This window comes from Bos indicus, chromosome 13 (assembly GCF_029378745.1).
Source record: "Bos indicus isolate NIAB-ARS_2022 breed Sahiwal x Tharparkar chromosome 13, NIAB-ARS_B.indTharparkar_mat_pri_1.0, whole genome shotgun sequence".
NCBI lineage: Eukaryota > Metazoa > Chordata > Mammalia > Artiodactyla > Bovidae > Bos > Bos indicus.
In genome coordinates this window covers 33477120-33495707 of record NC_091772.1, presented here as the reverse complement: position 1 = coordinate 33495707, position 18588 = coordinate 33477120, and the positions used below count along the sequence as shown (strand labels likewise).

Here is an 18588-nt window from a genome sequence, read left to right as displayed (position 1 = left end):
AAAGTTGTTAACATGAGAAACAACTTTTATAAAAATTGTGAGACATTCTATGAGAAACACACCTGAATGCTTTAAACAGTTTCATGAAATGAGGGAGTCTTCTAGATTAAAGACAACTAGGACACAACCGCCAGATCCACTGGGGTGTTCCAACAGGCACCCAAAACTTCACCACATCCAGAATCTACCCCGCCAGAAACTACCTTGCCAAATCCACCCAGTCCTTCCTGACACGGTAAATAGAAATTCTAAGCTTCCAATCATTCCGCCTTTACTTTCAAGCATTACCAGAACATTAGTCACCAGGAGCGTTAATCCTTTTACCTACAGAAAAGGTTTTCACTACAGCTTTTCAAAATTCCACACTGAAATACTTACCCTCAGGCAATTTGTTACTTTCCAGGAAGTAACAATTTAAGAAACACCTTTGAAGATAATGAACAAATAAGGGAATCCACAGAAGGCTAGGGGCGCCCAGATGAACCAGAGCTGGTCAGACACTGATCCGCAGGAAAGGAGCAAAGGAAGCAAAAAGAATAAGGAGTAAACTGCAAGGGGAGGGGCGAGGGGCAGTGAGAGGCGGCCCTGCCACCACAGCTGCCCCACTGACCGCACACAGATAAGGAGAAGGAGGAGGAGGAGTCAGGGAGAACATAAGGCAGTTTCACTACACTCAGCATGGGACGCCCAGACTCAAGCTTTCATTACTGTAAAGGAAATGAGAACTGCAGGGTGGAGGAAGATGGAGAAGCAGTTCAAAGACCGCAGACAAAACAGGTAGGTAGACACAAGGCAGGTGACAGGAGCCAGAGGGCACGGGGCGGGGGGGCGCGAGGGAGAGGAGGCGAATAACAGGAACTGAGACAGTAAGTAAGCAAGCGTTAGTTGCTCAGTCATGCCGGACTCTTTGCAACCCCATGGACTGCAGCCCACCAGGCTCCTCTGTCCCTGAGATTTTCCAGGCAAGGATACTGGAGTGGGTTGTCATCTCCTCCTCCAGGGGATCTTCCCAACCCAGGGATTGAACCTGGGTCTCCTGCACTGCAGGCAGATTTTTTACCAACTGAGCTACAAGGGAATAGGGGTGAGGGGTGAAGTGGGAAGCCCCTGAGACGACTAAAATAATAAACTTCTAGAAAGTCATATCGCAGGAATTATATATTGCAATCCAAGGTCTAAGAAAAGTTGGACATAACAAATATGAAGAGAAAAGCCCTATTAAAAACTATATGTACAAATAAAATTGTGGGATGGCTCTAAAATACTTCCCCTGGAATAGGAAATGGCAACCCACTCCAGTATTCTTGCCTGGGAAATCCCATGGACAGAGGGACCTAGCAGGCCACACAGAGTCAGACACAACTTTGCCACTGAACAATAGTATGCCACCACACAGCACACACACACTCTAAAAACTGAGATCTAAGGGCAACTGATCTGCAAATACATGGATAACTCATGCTCCTATTTTTATTTAAAAACGTAAGCTGTATTAAAACAGATGTTTATGGTTTTAATTTTGGTTTGCTTCTTCCTCTATTCCCCAAACTATGGATTCTTTTTTATTTTGTATTGAATCATAGCTGATTTACAATATAGTGCAAGTTTCAGGTGTACAGCACAGAGATTCAGTTACACACACACACACACACACACACACACATTCTTTTTCAAATTCCTTTCCCTTTAGGTTACTTGTTGCTGTTGTTTAGTCCCTAAGTTGGGTCCAACTCTTTGCAACCTACCGACTATAGGCCGCCAGGCTCCTCTGTCCATGGGATGTGCCAGACAAGAATACTGGAGTGAGCTGTCATTTCCTCCTCCAGGGGATCTTCCTGACCCAGGGACTGAACTCCCATCTCCTGCACCGGAGGCAGATTCCTTTCCACTGAGCCACCTGGGAAGCCCTATTACATACTACTGTTTATCCTGCTATCTTAACCTCTCAAGTATTTTGGTTAGCATCCTTACTCATTTAACACCATCACCCTCTTAAACACAACACTCCACTTACTGAAATATGTTCAACATCCATCACCACACTCCTCTACCCTTTTTCATCACACACACACACACAACTACTAAGAACCCAACCATTAGGATAGAGCTCTGCATGTCTACTGTCCAGTAACAACCACTGCTTCTCTTTGCGGCATGAAGCACTTCTTACCCATGGACCTTCTGCTATTTCAATAAGAACAGACACACAACTGTTTAGAGCTTTTACTTCGCTCCCCACCAAATCAGATACATTTCTACCTTGCTATTTTAAACTCTTAATGGCCTCCTCCTTTCTGTCTACAATTTTTCTCATTTCTTTCCGAGCACAAATTACACAGCTCAGCAAATGCTATCTTCCTCCCCCTGGACATCTGCTTTAATCAACTACATCTCACAGAATGAGATCATTACCTGGTACAACAGGAAGTAAACAAGTAAACAAAGTCTCAAGAGGACTGTGACAAATGTATCCATAATTAATGACCAAATTTAAGACCAAATATCCAAATTTAAGTTTGATACATATATGTACTAAATATTTAACAATTTTAATACCATGAACAACAAAATCCTAATACAGCCTCACATATGTATCAATCCACTTAAAAATATCACAATTTAAGTACCAATTCTTGACATGAAGTCCTCCAGCAGCTTTACAAGTACTTGTTTAACACTCCCTGAATAGGCCTCTACTAAAGAAATCAAATAGACCTTAATAAGCACAACAAAAAAGTTTAAAACAACTCCAGCATAAGTTCCAGAATAAGAAAGTATTTCACCGAATAGTTCTCTAGATCATTCACTTAACAAGAAACTATAGGCCATGATAGGGATACTAAGGTTTCTTCTGAATGTGCAATCCCTGTTTTCCAAGAATAAAAATGTATAGGATATAAGGTATTTCTTTAGGCCTAAAGAAGACAAGCAAAATATACTGATTCGTTGTCATAAACTATTCTGGTCATAAAGAAACAGTAAAAAAAAAAAAAAAGTAAAAAAAAAAAAAAGAAACAGTAAAAATAGGAGGGATACAGGAAATAATCAGTTAACTGGAAAGCAATAGAAAACACAGTCAAGCATAAACTGATAAAGGAAATTCAAAACCAGATTTAAATACAAAAAGAGGAAACAACAAAAGAAGTATTTCAGAAAGCAAGCATCTTTTAATAAAAGTGATACTTGCATGTAGTATTTCAGAAAGATCTATGCCAGGAAGTCCTCCTTTAGTCAGAAAAGAGGGGGACCTAAGAATTTTTCTTGGATTGTTATGAGAGTGCGAAAATATTCCAATTTATTTTTTAGATATTCATTTATTTGGCTGATTTGGGTCGTAGTTGCAGCACAGATCTTTGATGCATCATACAGGACCTTGCCATTGCTGGGCATGGACTCTCTAAATTGCAGGGGTCAGGTTTGGCTGCTCTGTGGTAAGTGGGATCTCAGCTCCCCAACCAGGAATTGAGCCCCTGACCCCTGCATTGCAAGGCAGATTCTTAACCACTGGAAGAGGAGGGAAGTCTCAAAAATATTCCAATTTTAAAAGGAAGTAATATGACCTTGGGTTTGATAATGAATTTTTAAATGCACCTCCAAATGCATAATTCATGAAAGAGAAAATTAAAGAGGACCTTCTTAAAATTACAAATTCCTGCTTTGTGAAAGATACAGAAAATGAAAACATGAACCAGAGACAAGGAGAAAATATCTGTAAAATAGATGTCTGATGAAGGGCTTTTATCCAGAACACACAGAGAACTCTTAAAACTCAACAAAAGAACCAACTTTTTTAATGGAAAACAATCTGAAAAGACACATCATGAAAGAATATAAGCACATGAAAAAATACTCAACTTTGTGTCATTCAGTTCAGTTCAGTCGCTCAGTCGTGTCCGACTCTTTGCAACCCCATGAATTGCAGCACGCCAGGCCTCCCTGTCCATCACCAACTCCCGGAGTTCACTCAGACTCACGTCCATCCAGTCAGTGATGCCATCCAGCCATCTCATCCTCTGTCATCCCCTTCTCCTCCTGCCCCCAATCCCTCCCAGCATCAGTCTTTTCCAATGAGTCAACTCTTCGCATGAGGTGGCCAAAGTACTGGAGTTTCAGCTTTAGCATCATTCCTTCCAAAGAAATCCCAGGGCTGATCTCCTTCAGAATGGACTGGTTGGATCTCCTTGCAGTCCAAGGGACTCTCAAGAGTCTTCTCCAACACCACACTTCAAAAGCATCAATTCTTCGGCACTCAGCTTTCTTCACAGTCCAACTCTCACATCAATACATGACCACTGGAAAAACCATAGCCTTGACTAGACAGACCTTTGTTGGCAAAGTAATGTCTCTGCTTTTCAATATGCTATCTAGGTTGGTCATAACTTTCCTTCCAAGGAGTAAGCGTCTTTTAATTTCATGGCTGCAGTCACCATCTGCAGTGATTTTGGAGCCCACAAAAATAAAGTTTGACACTGTTCCCACTGTTTCCCCATCTATTTCCTATGATGGGACCAGATGCCATGATCTTCGTTTTCTGAATGTTGAGCTTTAAGCCAACTTTTTCACTCTCCTCTTTCACTTTCAGCAAGAGGCTTTTTAGTTCCTCTTCACTTTCTGCCATAAGGGTGGTGTTATCTGCATATCTGAGGTTATTGATATTTCTCCCAGCAATCTTGATTCCAGCTTGTTTCTCTTCCAGTCCAGCGTTTCTCATGATGTACTCTGCATATAAGTTAAATAAGCAGGGTGACAATATACAGCCTTGACGTGCTCCTTTTCCTATTTGGAACCAGTCTGTTGTTCCATGTCCAGTTCTAACTGGTGCTTCCTGACCTGCATATAGGTTTCTCAAGAGGCAGATCAGGTGGTCTGGTATTCCCATCTCTTTTAGAATTTTCCACAGTTTATTGTGATCCACACAGTCAAAGGCTTTGGCATAGTCAATAAAGCAGAAATAAATGTTTTTCTGGAACTCTCTTGCTTTTTCAATGATCCAGGGATGTTGGCAATTTGATCTGTGGTTCCTCTGCCTTTTCTAAAACCAGCTTGAACATCTGGAAGTTCACAGTTCACGTATTGCTGAAGCCTGGCTTGGAGAATTTTGAGCATGACTTTACTAGCGTGTGAAATGAGTGCAACTGTGCTGTAGATTGAGCATTCTTTGGCATTGCCTTTCTTTGGGACTGGAATGAAAACGGAACAAACTGAAACAATGAGATATCACTGTACCACTATTAGAATGGCTAAAATCCCAAAGACTGACACCACCAAATGCTGATAAGGATGTAGAGCAATGGGAACTTTCACTCACTGCTAGTGGGGATGCAAAATGGTGGAGGCAGTTTGGAAGTCATTTAATAGTTTCTACACAAGTGAATGTTGTCTTACCATACAATCTAGCAACAAGGTTGATGATATGAAATCTTATTTCTACAAAAAGCCCTGCATGCAAATATTCAGAGCAGCTGCCCAAAACTGGAAGCAATCAAAATGTCTTTCAAAAGGTGAAAGGATAGACTGTGAGACAGCCAAACAATACTATTCAGTCAGTCAGTTCAGTCGCTCAGTTGTGTCCGACTCTTTGCAACCCCATGAACCACAGCACGCCAGTCCTCCCTGTCCATCACCAACTCCCGGAGTTCACCCAAACTCATGTCCATTGAGTCGGTGATGCCATCCAACCATCTCATCCTCTGTCGTCCCCTTCTCCTGCCACCCTCAATCTTTCCCAGCATCAGGGTCTTTTCAGAAGAGTCAGCTCTTCGCATGAGGTGGCCAAAGTATTGGAGTTTCAGCTTCAACATTAGTCCTTCCAATGAACACACACGGCTGATCTCCTTCAGAATGGACTGGTTGGATCTCCTTGCAGTCCAAGGGACTCTCAAGAGTCTTCTCCAACACCCCAGTTCAAAAGCATCAATTCTTCTGCGCTCAGCTTTCTTCACAGTCCAGCTCTCACATTCATACATGACCACAGGAAAAACCATAGCCTTGACTAGATGGACCTTTCATTACTATTCAGTAATAAAAAGAAAAGAGCTATTGAGCTATGAAGACAGAAGTGAGTCTCAGATTTATTTTGTTAAGTGAAAGAAAAATATATAGACAGAAGAGGCAACATATAGAATGATTCTATCGTGTGGCAGTCTGGAAAAGTCAAAACCACAGAGACGGTGATTGCTAGGGGTGAGAGGCAGGGAGGGAGGGTTCCACAGGTGAAGCACTGCGGATTCCTTCAGGTCAATAAACTATTCTGTATGATGCTGTAATGGTGTACACAATACGTTATGCACTTGTCAAAACCCATTCATCTTTACAACACAAGCATGTACTCCAATGTTTTCAAATTCTAAATAATCATTTAGGAGGTTGAGGGGATCCCAGCAGGGAAGCAGATGTGACTCGATGGTCAAGCAGTATTACACACGGATGGAATGACCTCACCGAACAGAGCAGGAATGGCGGCAGAGGCTGACGTCACTTACTGTGGAAATAAGTCAAGTTTATAAGAACACAAAGGAACTGCATATAACTAACACATAAACAACATCTCCTGTGGGAGTATGAACTAAAAATTCTGATACTGCTACGCGCATACACACACTGGAATTGAAAAATTAAGTATAGAGAATGTAGATGGTGGGAGCCAAGTTTCCCAATGTTGGAATTTATAGACACGCAAGGGAGGAAGCTAGAATGATTCTGCGATAACGGATTAGACCTGGAAACAGAAATGTGAACTCACTTTGTTTACCACAGATTCAGATTGCACAAACAAGTATTACAGATATATGGCTATATGCTTAGTACACCACACATGAATCCTGCTGTCAGAAGAAATGACACCTTAGCAGCAACAAGCACACACAGCACTCACACACAGGTCTCTAATACCATTCTTCAAATAAAAGGACCAAGGCTTTTTGGAGAAATAACTGATTCAAGGCCCGGGGCAGGAAATATACAAAATGAGCTTGGAGCCTGTAGTGACACATTCTCCCAACCTGGCTTTTATGTGCTTGATTTCAATGCTTCCTATCATTAGAGAACTGTCTTCTTAAACTGTAACTCAAACTAAAAGTGGTATCATGCGTACTTGACATTCCTATGAACATATCTTACATTATGCTGCCCCACTTTAAATAAACTTACATTCCATCTCTTGTTTACTTTCATACAATGCTTTTCTCATCAAAACACAAATTACATTTAAGAGGTACTACGAGTTCTCCATTATCAGTGGTTGTTATAGCTCTGGGTCCACTCTAAAGTGACCTCATCTTATACATGGAAATATAAATACTGACCCAAATGACAGAGCAGAAAATGAGGAGCCTACTGTATTCCCAAAAAATCTGTAAATTCAGTACTCTACTGAACAGTCCTGATCAAGCCCTTTCACATTAAAAACCATTAAACTGGCTTTTAATCCTTTCAGATTCACTCACACACGAAGAATTTTAATGGGATGACATAGGCTACCACGAGGGATAGTCTAAAGGTAAAAAAACTCAATTATTAAAAAGACTAAAAAACAAAAGGAATATTTGCTTGATGCAACAGGTTAAACTTCCTTTTCCTTCGTAGTCTATGTCACCAAACGCTAACTATACAATAGTAGCTTCCCATGAACCTTTAAAATCACTCCTCTATGACCAGCCTAGACAGCATATTAAAAAGCAGAGATATTACTTTACCAACAAAGATCCGTCTAGTCAAGGCTATGGTTTTTCCAGTGGTTATGTATGGATGTGAGAGTTGAACTATAAAGAAAGCTGAGCACAGAAGAATTGATGCTTTTGAGCTGTGGTGTTGGAGAAGACTCTTGAGAGTCCCTTGGACTGCAAGGAGATCCAATCAGTCCATCCTAAAGGAGATCAGTCCTGGGTGTTCATTGGAAGGACTGATGTTGAAGCTGAAACTCCAATACTTTGGCCACCTCATGCGAAGAGCTGACTCTTCTGAAAAGACCCTGATGCTGGGAAAGATTGAGGGTGGCAGGAGAAGGGGACGACAGAGGATGAGATGGTTGGATGGCATCACCGACTCAATGGACATGAGTTTGGGTGAACTCCGGGAGTTGGTGATGGACAGGGAGGCCTGGCGTGCTGCGATTCATGGGGTCGCAGAGTCAGACACGACTGAGCGGCTGAACTGAACTATGATCAACATTCGGCTTCCACATTTTTCAGCTCTCACTCCCTTCTACATGCACTCCAGTCTATGGATTCTTCCTCCTAGATTCTGAACACCTGAGTCCCACATTTTAATTTTTCACTAAGAACTTTCTAAAATAATCAGCTAAGGGAGTTCCCCAGTGGCCTAGTGGTTACAATCCCAGGATTTCACTGCCATGGCCCGGGGCTCAATCCCTGCAAGCCACAATCACCACGTAGCCAAATTAACTAACTAGCTTAAAAAAAAAAAAAAGAAATTATCATTTTTACAGTTCACATAATTTTCATCTTGCCTCTGCGGCATCCCACCCACTGTGCTTGTTGTAACACCTTGATTTCCCTCTGGGGAGCACCCATTCATTGCCCAGGGTCTCAGTTCACGTCACTAATCGTTGTTACATATTAAAGAGAAAATCATAAACTTGGTGTTTACTAAGTTTTATAAGACCTCTAATCCTCTAATAATTCACTTTAGAAGAAAAACTCCATTCACTTCAGGACTCCACTGGTTACCCAAGCATTAACTGCCACCCCACCCTGACCAACTCAGATATTCCTCTGCAACTATACACATTACCCTCCTAATCTCTGAAATGACTATTTACATTCAACTTAATTCCATGCTTAAAAAACAAAAACATATAGCTCACAAAACAAAAAAACAAATATAGTGATTATTATGGTGGGGTCATTGCAAAGGTCTAGTCAGGCATCAATAACTTACTTTAAAAAAAAAAAGAAAAAAGTACTCATTATAAAGGTTAAATTATGCCAATCTACTTCAAAATAAATTGCAATAAGCAGAGTCAGGTAGGCAAAGGACCTGAATAGACATTTTTCCAAGGAAAATACACACATGACCAATAAGCAAATCAAATGCAAATCAAAGCCATAATGAGACACCATGCCACATCCATGAGAGTGGCTACTGTAAAAATAACAACAGAAATAAGGAGGTGAGGAGGTGGAGAAACTGGAATTCATGTGCCCTGCTGGTGGGAATGTAAAATGGAGAATATAATTTAAATCAGTTTATACAAGTCTACCCCAAAACTATAAAAATCACTTCAATCCTCACACAGCTTTCAATCCTCTTAAAAAGTAAAGACTGAAAGGCAAATAAACATTCACCCTTTTAGAAAACTGAAAAGTAGCACTTCTGTAGCACAGACAGTGATGAACTGCTGCTGCTGCCAATGCCCAGGCCGCAGACGGGAGCCGGTGCGCAGCCCAGCCGCTCCCATCGCTCAGGCTGCTTGCTGCCTGAACACCACCGCCCCCACCACCCTGCTCAGGTCTGTGGAAAAGCTGTCTTCCATGAAACCAACCCCTCATGCCCAAAAGGTTAGGGACTGCGGCCTTACAAGTTCCTGTCCTCTACTGGAAGGAAAAACAAAAAACATGACTCTTCTCATTCAAATTTAAATTGTTTTACAAAACATTAGAAAACCAATTATGCAAACTAAAATCAAAACAAGGTAATACTACCCACCAATTAGAATAAAGTTATTTTTAAAAAACAAAGACAATATCAAGGGCTGACAAAGATACCAACAACTGGACACACATTCAGTACTAGTGGGAATGCTAAATGGTACAGCTAGTTCAGTAGTTTCTTATAAACATACATGTTCTGTTGACTATATTCTAGTCCATGAAACAAATCTTAATAAATCTGTAAGGACTGGAATAACATAAATAATATACTCTGAAAACTCCACAACAACATACTTCTAAATAAACCACAGGTCGAACAAGAAATCAAATAAGAGATATGAATTGGGTGAAAATGAAAAGGTGACATCTCAGAGTTTGTGGGATGCAGCCATAGCAGTGCTCAGAGAAAATTTATATACCAAATGCCAACAATCAGAAAAGAAAAATGTCTCACATCAGTGATGTAAGCTTGCACTCTAAGAAACTAAAGAAGAGCAAATTAAACCCAAAGCAAGCAGAAGAAAGGACATGATAAAGATCAGAGCAGAAATCAGTAAACGAGAAAACAGAAAAATGTTAGAGGAAATCAATGAAAACCAGAAGCTGGTTCTTCAAAAAAGATCAGTAATACTGACAATCCTCTAGCCAAATTGACCAAGGACTAAAGAGAAAAAACACAAATAGCCAGCATTAAGAATGAAACAAGGGATATAACTATAGATCTTAAAGACATTAAAAGGAAAACAAGAGAACATTATAAACAGCTTTATGCTAATAAATTCATCAATTTAGATGAACCAGATACATGTCTTTGACAAATTACTAAAGCTTGCTTAAGAAACAGATAACCTAAATCATTCTATGTTTATTAAATAAACTGAATCTGTCTATAAAAATCTTCCCACAAAGAAAACTCCTGGCCAAGATGGCTCCACTGGTGAATTTTACCAAAGTGTAAGGAAAACAATACCAACTCTAAACAAACTTCTTACAGAAAATTGAAACAGACGGAGAACACATCCCAACTCATTCTATGAAGTCAGCGTGTCTTCATGCCAAAACCAGAAAAAGAAGTTATAAAAGAGAAAAACTACAGACCAATATCCCTTATGAACATAGTCACAAATATCTCAGACACAAACTTATCTCCAACAAAGAACTCATACATAGAATACACAAAAACTGTAGAAGTCAAGAAGACAAATACCCAATAAAAAAGGGGCAAAACATAGGAATGGACAAGTATTCATATCCAAGGAGGAGGATTTATAGATGGTAAAGAAGTCCATGAAAAGATGCCCGAAGTCTTTAGTCCTTAGGAAAATGCAAATTAAAAACACAAATAACATCACACACCTACTGGAATGACTAAAATTAAAAGGCTGACCATACCAGTATTTCTGAGAATGTGGAGCAACCAGAATTCTGACATACTGCTGGTGGGGATGTAGAACAGTACAACTACTTTGGGAAAAGTTGGGCAGATTCTTAAAACCTTGAAATATACACCAACCATACGACCCAGGGATTCTACTCCTTGGTATTTACCAAAGAAGATAAAAACACAAGTCCATATAAAGACCTGTCCACGAATGTATACAGTGGTTTATTTGTAACAGCACCTAAATGGAAGCAACCCAATGACCACCAACAGGTGACCACATAAAGTAACTGTGTAATATCCACACGATGGGATATCAATCAATAATAAAAAGGAACAAAATGCTGATATACACAACAAACTGGATGAATCTCAAGATAATTTTGTTGAGTGAAAAAAATCCAGACAAGAAAGAGCACATACTCTATGATTACACCTACATAACATTCTAGAAAATACAAAGTAATAAACAGTGACAGAAAGCAGATCAGAAACACACAGAAATAGTTACCAGGGAACAAAAGCAATGAATTACCTTTGGGCTTAAGGAAATTAGGAGGTGAGAGATGGGTATGTCTGCTATCCTGAAAATGGTGATGATTTTACAGGCCTACTCCTATGTCAAAACTCATCAAAATGCACACTTAAAATATGTCCAGTTTATTTTACAGCAATTATACCTCAATAAAGCTGTTAAACAAAACTCTAATAAGGCAAATTAAAACCACCAGATATCAGGGACTTCCCTGGAGGTCAAGTAGTTAAGAATCTGCTTTCCAATGCAGGGGACTCGGGTTCAATCCCTGGTGGGAAAACTAAGATACCACGTGCCACCAGACAACTAAGCCTGAGAGCCTCAACTAGAGGACCGGTGCATGGCAACTACTGAGCCCAGGGCTGTGGCGCCTGTGCAACACAAGCAAAGACCATGCCTGCCACAACTAACACTGAAGCAGCCAAAAATAAATAAATATTAAGAAAAAAAAAAACCACACCAGGTATCACTACGCCCCTACCAGAATGGCTTTAAATACACATTAAGGATATTTTGCAGGGCAAGGATACCAGCAACTGGGAACTCTCATTCACTGCTGGTGGTAATGTAGAGTAGTACCGCTACCATGGAAAGCACTTTGGCAATTTCTTAGTTAAACATACATTTAATATATGATCTAGAAATTCCTCTTCTAGGTATGTATCCAAGAAAAACGAAAGCATAAGTCCTTGCAAAGGCCTTACATGAAAATCCGTAACAGCTTTATTCATAACAGCCAGAAACTGGAAATGACCCAGAGGCCTATCAAGTGGTGAATGCCTAAACCAACTGTGGTTCAACCCTCTGTAAAACAGGAAACAACACAAACTTCAGAAGATCCCTGTGAGAATGGGTAGAGAAAACATGAAAAAGTACTTAGTAAACTATAAAGCATGATAAAAAAGCATCGCATTAATCACAGCTTCCTCAAGGAAACCAAACGGAGACAGAAAAGCACCAACCATATACAGTATATAACCATCAATGTCTGGCTTGTTTTGCTTAGAACAATGCTAAGCAATGTCGCTGCTCACGCCGTTTTATTGTTGACTTTTATTTTAGTGTATGTATATTTTAACTCAATAAAACTATTTTTTAAAACAAACTAGTAATACACAGCAACATACAGGCAATTTTCAGCTTAACTTTTAAAGACACTGCTCTAACTTCAAAACGTATTAACAGTTTGAATTCTCCAGTGGTGAAGGAGCACAGGACTCAGGGTTGAAGGACTGAAATTTAAATCAGGGCTTGCCATTTAGCAACTCACAGGCCCTCAGCACCTGAACTATCTATAAAACTAAAGAAGCAATACATACCTCAAAAGATCCTTAGGAAAATGGAAAGAGAAAGAGTACTTTGTAAACTGGAATGCATGATACAAAACACTCACATTAATTAGCACTTACTCAAAGAGAACACTCACAACTGAACTGATTGCTTTTAAAATGAGCACCTTGTCAAATGTCCCTGTTTCTGCCTCTAGCTAGCTATGTAACCTCAGACAAGGCACCCAACCTCTCTGAGCCTCAGCGTTTTTTCCATTTGTGAAAGGGAGCTGATTAATAGTATATATCACATATTGTGAAAGTTAAACAAGTGAATATGCGCAAAGGACTTGGTATAATCCCTAGCACATGTTAAGTGCTTTGTAAGTTTTAGTTCTTAATACTAAAATACTATTATTACCCTAGGAGACCTAACTGTAGCCTCCATCCTGCCACCCAAGCTGTAGTAGGGCAGGTCATATTAGTGATCCAGATCACTGCGTCTCACTTTTAGTGAAAGACGGCATCACCTGGAGAGCTGCTTTAAAAAAAAAACATTCTTGGGACTTCCCTGATGGGCCAGTGGTTAAGACTCTGAGCGTCCACTGCAGGGGGCACGGGTTCAACACCGGGTCTGGGAACTAAGATTCCACATGCCACACGGTGTGGAAACAACAACAACTAAAAACACGTTCTTTTAGATGAGTTTTAGCTTCACAGATTTACTGCAAAGATAGTACAGAGTTCCCATATACCCTGTACACTGTTCCCCCGACACATTAGTACAGTATATTCATCACACTCCATGAACCAATACTGACAATAATGACCATATTCCTTAATTTTCCCCTAATGAATTTTTCCTGTTATGTGATCATATCCAAAACACCACATACGCATTCTATAGTCATATGCTGTAGATTAATGAAATCCCAGATATTCCAATGAGAGTAGGTTTGAGGTGGGGCCCAAAAATGTGCATTTCTAACAAGTTCCCAAGGGTTGCTGATGCAGCCAATCTGAAAGCTCACTTAGAACAGCAGTGATTTAGACTGCAGACTCCAGAACCACCACTGTTCAACACAGCAGCCACTGCTAAGCGAATGTGCCTACTGAGCATGTAACTTGTGGCTAACCTAAACCGAGGCGTGCTCTAAGTGTAAAACACACATGGGAGTCTGAAGCTGTCATACAGACAAAATGATAATAAGATTTATCTCATGGCTTCTTTGTAACGTCCTTACTTATCGTGTGAGTACTAAACACTTGAGAATTACAAAGGTGACTGGCATCACATTTCCACGTGACAGCACTAGTGTGAGGTCCTGGCAGCACTGGTATTACATGGGGCTTAAGAAGTTCAGGTGATTCCCACAAACACTAAAATTTGAGACGCACTAGATTATCAAGGCAAGAGGTGCTTAGAGAGGTCATGATCTGGTAGTTCAGTTCAATTAAAAAACTGGTCAACTGCACACTGAAACTGCAAAATATTAAGTCAATAAAACAGGAAAATGGCTGAATCACTGCAAAGCCATCCAAAAATGAGGATGTGGCACAATTAGAACAGTTAACAATTAAAGAAACCACAAAGATAGCGGCCCAATTGGTTCCTCAAAAGAGCATGATTTTGAAGCACAATGATGCTATGTGGTACCATCGTGCCTTTTCACTTTTGATTCATTCAACAAAACAATGCATGTTTGCAAGTACAACTAAAACTATTCCATATAAGATAAAAGTTTAATTTCACTCTTCTCTCTCACTACTACAAAACTGTAATGTCCACTTTAGGCAGATTTACCTTAACCTGCTTTTTCCTAGCACCAGTTTTCTCATATACGCAAAAATGAGTGTGTGAGTGTGAAAGTCGCTCAGTCATGTCTGACTCTTTGCAACCCTTTGGACTACACAGTCCGTGGAATTCTCCAGGCCAGAATACTGGAGTGGGTAGCCGTTCCCTTCTCCAGGGGATCTTCCCAATCCAGGGATCAAACCCAGGTCTCCCACATTGCAGGCAGATTCTTTACCAGCTGAGCCATCAGGGAAGCTACCACTTAGTAATTTTACACAGCATCGTATTCACTGTCTTAATTAACTTAAACTGTTTGTTACCCTTTTATTCTCAGAATTGTCAACTGCATCACTTGAAGCACTTTACACATTTTCTGTCAACCTAGTAAAAAAAGCACTCTGCAGATACTTTCTTATTAATGAAAGAACTGCCAAATGGTTGACTACAAATAATACACTGTTTTTTCTGCAGTATTTACGTATTTTCACTTGTGCCTCACAACTAGTGTAGTATGTAAAAAAAAAACAAAAAACTAAAGATACATAAAATATTGACTATATATGGACAACCACTCTACAGATGGCATCACATCACATCACAAGAATCAGTGCGTTAGCAATCTTCTCCAACTTCTGTCCTCCATAAAGTAGGAACAGAAACCTACCACCCCATACTGGGGCATGCACGTGCAATATGGTACATTAGACTTCATTTAACTCATCTTCCCCAGAGAGTCCCTTTCCAGAGCAGCAGAGCATCCTACAACCAGGGGTCACACCGACATGCCCAGCTCCTCAGGTTCTTCCAGTTGCCCCACTCAGGGTCAAATCTTTAGAGGCTGAGTCAAGCCAAACTCTGCTCAGAAACATTTCCAAGGCATTGTCTAAAACAGAGAGAAAGAGAGAAATACTGGCCCCAGCAGCCAGACCATCTACTCCGACCAAAAGATAACACAAAAGACATCCTGTCCTGTCAGGCACCCTCCTGCGGATCAGGTAAGGAACACTGGATATAGATCCACCTCCAGGCCACCATTTCCCAGCGTCTGGGTATGAAAGAGGCGCGGCCAGGAGCTGGACGTTTTTGAGCCACCCTTCACTGTAACATTCAGAGTCTTCCAAGGTCTCACCTTCAGAAGTTGAGCGGCAGAATCTTAATCAGAACCCGAGTGGACTCTTCATTCAAAGTTCCTTCCTTCCTCCCCGTATTCACCTCCTATTAGGAACACATACCTCAATGTTCCAAAAAATCCACCACCGGGGCTTCTCTGGAGGTCTGGTGGGTAAGAATCCGCCTTGCAATGCAGGTGACACGGGTTCGGTCCCTAGTCCCAGAAGATCCTACAGGCCGCGGAGCAACTAAGCCCTTGAGACACAACTACCTGCCCCAACTACCAAAGCCCGCACTCTAGAGCCCAGAGGACACAAGAGAAGCCACAGCAAAGAGAAGACCACCCACCACAACGAACGGTTGCCCCTGCTTCCCGCAACTAGAGAAAAAGCCTGCGCACAGCAAACGAAGACCCAGCACAGCTCAAAATAACGTAAACAAATCTTTTCTTTTAATTACCTCCCATGTTCTAATTAACCAAAAAGCAACACGAATGTTAACAACCTGTCCCGAGAACAAATACTTCACTTGGAGACACATCAGAACTTTCATACAGCCACGCTTTGAACATGCTCGCCTTCCCAAGTGCCTGGAAAACGGCGGCTGCCGTCAGGAGGAAAACATCACCACGCCTCGAGAATGACCCTGTGGCCTTTTCGTGTCAAAGGGTCTGCGGTAACTTCAGACGCCACACGTCAAGGACAGTCATCCTTAGAAGACAATCCACACACACACACACTCACACACACCTGAGAAGAGCACAGAGGGTGCTCTGAAATTAAGAACGGTGGAGGAGAATCCTCGCAGAAGGGCTAGAAAGAAGCAGATGCCCACTGAGCAGGGGCGGGGCACCTCTAGAAGCTTCAGAAGTCCCCATGCCCAGTCTGGGGGGATCAATAGCCTTCGAGGAGCCCCAGATCGGCTCCCGGGGCTGCTGGGCGGGCGGGGGTTGCACCCCCTGCAGCAGTTGAGGAGCGGGCTCGCCGCCGGCGGGAGGCCAGAAAGGAGGGCGGCACCACCAGCCTTTTACACACACACACACACACACACACACACACACAGCCCGCCACCCTCCTTCCTGGGGGCGGGGCGGCGGGCACTGCCCTCTCACAGGAAGTCAGGAAACCCGGGGGGCAGAGGAGCCACAACTTCCAGCCATTTAAAACCCCGTCGCCCACGTCGGCCGAGCGGCAGGCAGCGGCCCGGCGCCCCGCGCCCGCCCGGCGCCCGGACCCCGCCGGCCGCACCTTGCGCACCCCGGCGTCGCCGCGCGCCAGCACACGCCTCCCCCGGCCCCGCAGCCCCGGCCCCGGGCGCCTTTGTGCAGCGCCGCCCCGACCTGCCCTCCGCCCGGGCTCCCCTCTCCTCACCAACCTCACCGAGGGCCCGGCGGCTTCGCGGGGGGGCGGCTCCCTCCTGGCCCTGCTTGGCGGCGGCGGGGCGCCCAGACGAACCTGAAGGGCGCTCACTCAGCGGCGGCCGCGGCCGGCGCGTCCCCGCAGGCGGCTCTCCGGGGGCGGGTGAGTTCCAGGGCACGTCGGAGCGCGCCGGCGCGGGGGCGGGGCGGGGCGGGGCGGGGCCACGTGACGGGGCGGGGCGCGGCGCACGTGACCGCCGGGCGGGCGCCAGGGGAGCGGGCGGCGTGGATCCGGGAGGAGGAGGGGAGAGGCGGGGGGAGGGGCCGAGGATCGCACTAGGCGCGCGAGCTGCTCGCCGAGGGAGGGGGGCGGTGGCGCCTTTAAACACCAAGTGGGAAAAGTTGAGGAGACGCCGGTGGGGAAAACGAGGGAAGGGCAGAAGGAAAACGGCCCGAGCCCTGGGGTGGCAGGAGTGGGGCCCAGGGGAGAAGGGGGCGTGGGCCCGCCTGTCCCCTTTCTCGTGCGGCTAGGAGCGCTGCCGGGCGAGGGTCAGCCTTTCCGGGCCCAGAAATCGGAGGAAGTCCCCTCGCGACCTCACCTGACGGAAGGGAACTCTGGAGACCCTGGTCCACAACCCGGTCCCGGACCTTCGCCGGGACCACCCGGCAGAGTGCGAAAACAGCGCGCACACTCCGCGGGCGGGCGGGCGGCTCCAGGGAGGCTTCTGCCATGTGCAAACCCTGTGAGGGCCACGATGTCATTGCCCAAAGTCACCCCAGCTTGCAGCGCTTGCAGGATGACAGCACGGAATCTGGAAGTCGGAGGCATAACAGGTTTCCCTGGGGAGCCTGTGGAGGGAGTTCTGCTGAACTGGGAATCGGGAGAGAGACCTGGCTCATGCCATTGTCACTTCGCCCTTCTCGACCTCAACTGTGAAAGGAGCATGTTGGCGAGTCCAAAGCCTCCTTCTAAGATTCAAGGACAGAAAAATCACTGCTATGTATTCGGACTGCAGAAAACATTGGTTACTAACCAATTGTGTCTATTATGGTGCAGAGATGAAATTTTAATAAAACAAGCAAAAGAAAAAAGGTCAGGGTATGATTCAAGAGCCAGTCTCTGGAACTGGCTCCTTTGTATTCTTCACATCATGCTTGAAGATGCTGTTGTGTCTGACTTCCCCGTCACAAGCTGAACTCCCAGTTATCCTGTAGTGACTGCAAAGAACCCAGTGGGATATTGGCAAGACTTTTAACAACTGTAGTTTACTGACTTCTTATAAAATTAAATCTAATGGGGGAGCTAAAGTTTTAAGATCTTCTTTTAGGAAGAAAAGGACTTCCTGGAGGTCCAGTGGTTAAGACTCTGAGCAATCCCTGATCCAGGAACTAAGATCTCACATGCCTGCAGCACAGCCAAGAAAGGAAAAAGAAAACATGCACAAGCCTGAGGCCATACTTTCTCTGACCATCCACTGGACAATACACCCACTTTGCTTGGCATCATTTGTCCTTTCTGTCTCCCTTACTT

At 43.4% G+C, this 18588-nt stretch overlaps 1 protein-coding gene across 13 annotated transcripts in view; it reads right to left on the bottom strand.

The window, feature by feature from the left end:
• ARHGAP12 (Rho GTPase activating protein 12) overlaps window positions 1-17215 on the bottom strand; it is a 118212-nt gene extending 100997 nt beyond the window's left edge. For 9 of the 13 annotated variants that reach the window (XM_070800909.1, XM_070800916.1, XM_019973137.2 and 6 more), the window contains exon 1: window positions 17080-17215. The gene's annotated coding sequence lies outside the window, so the exon portion shown is untranslated. Of the gene's footprint in view, window positions 1-1745; window positions 2532-17074 lie in introns of those variants that run through there. The other 4 variants (XM_070800913.1, XM_070800910.1, XM_070800912.1 and 1 more) reach the window with 4 other exon arrangements.
• Window positions 17216-18588: the final 1373 nt, after the last annotated feature.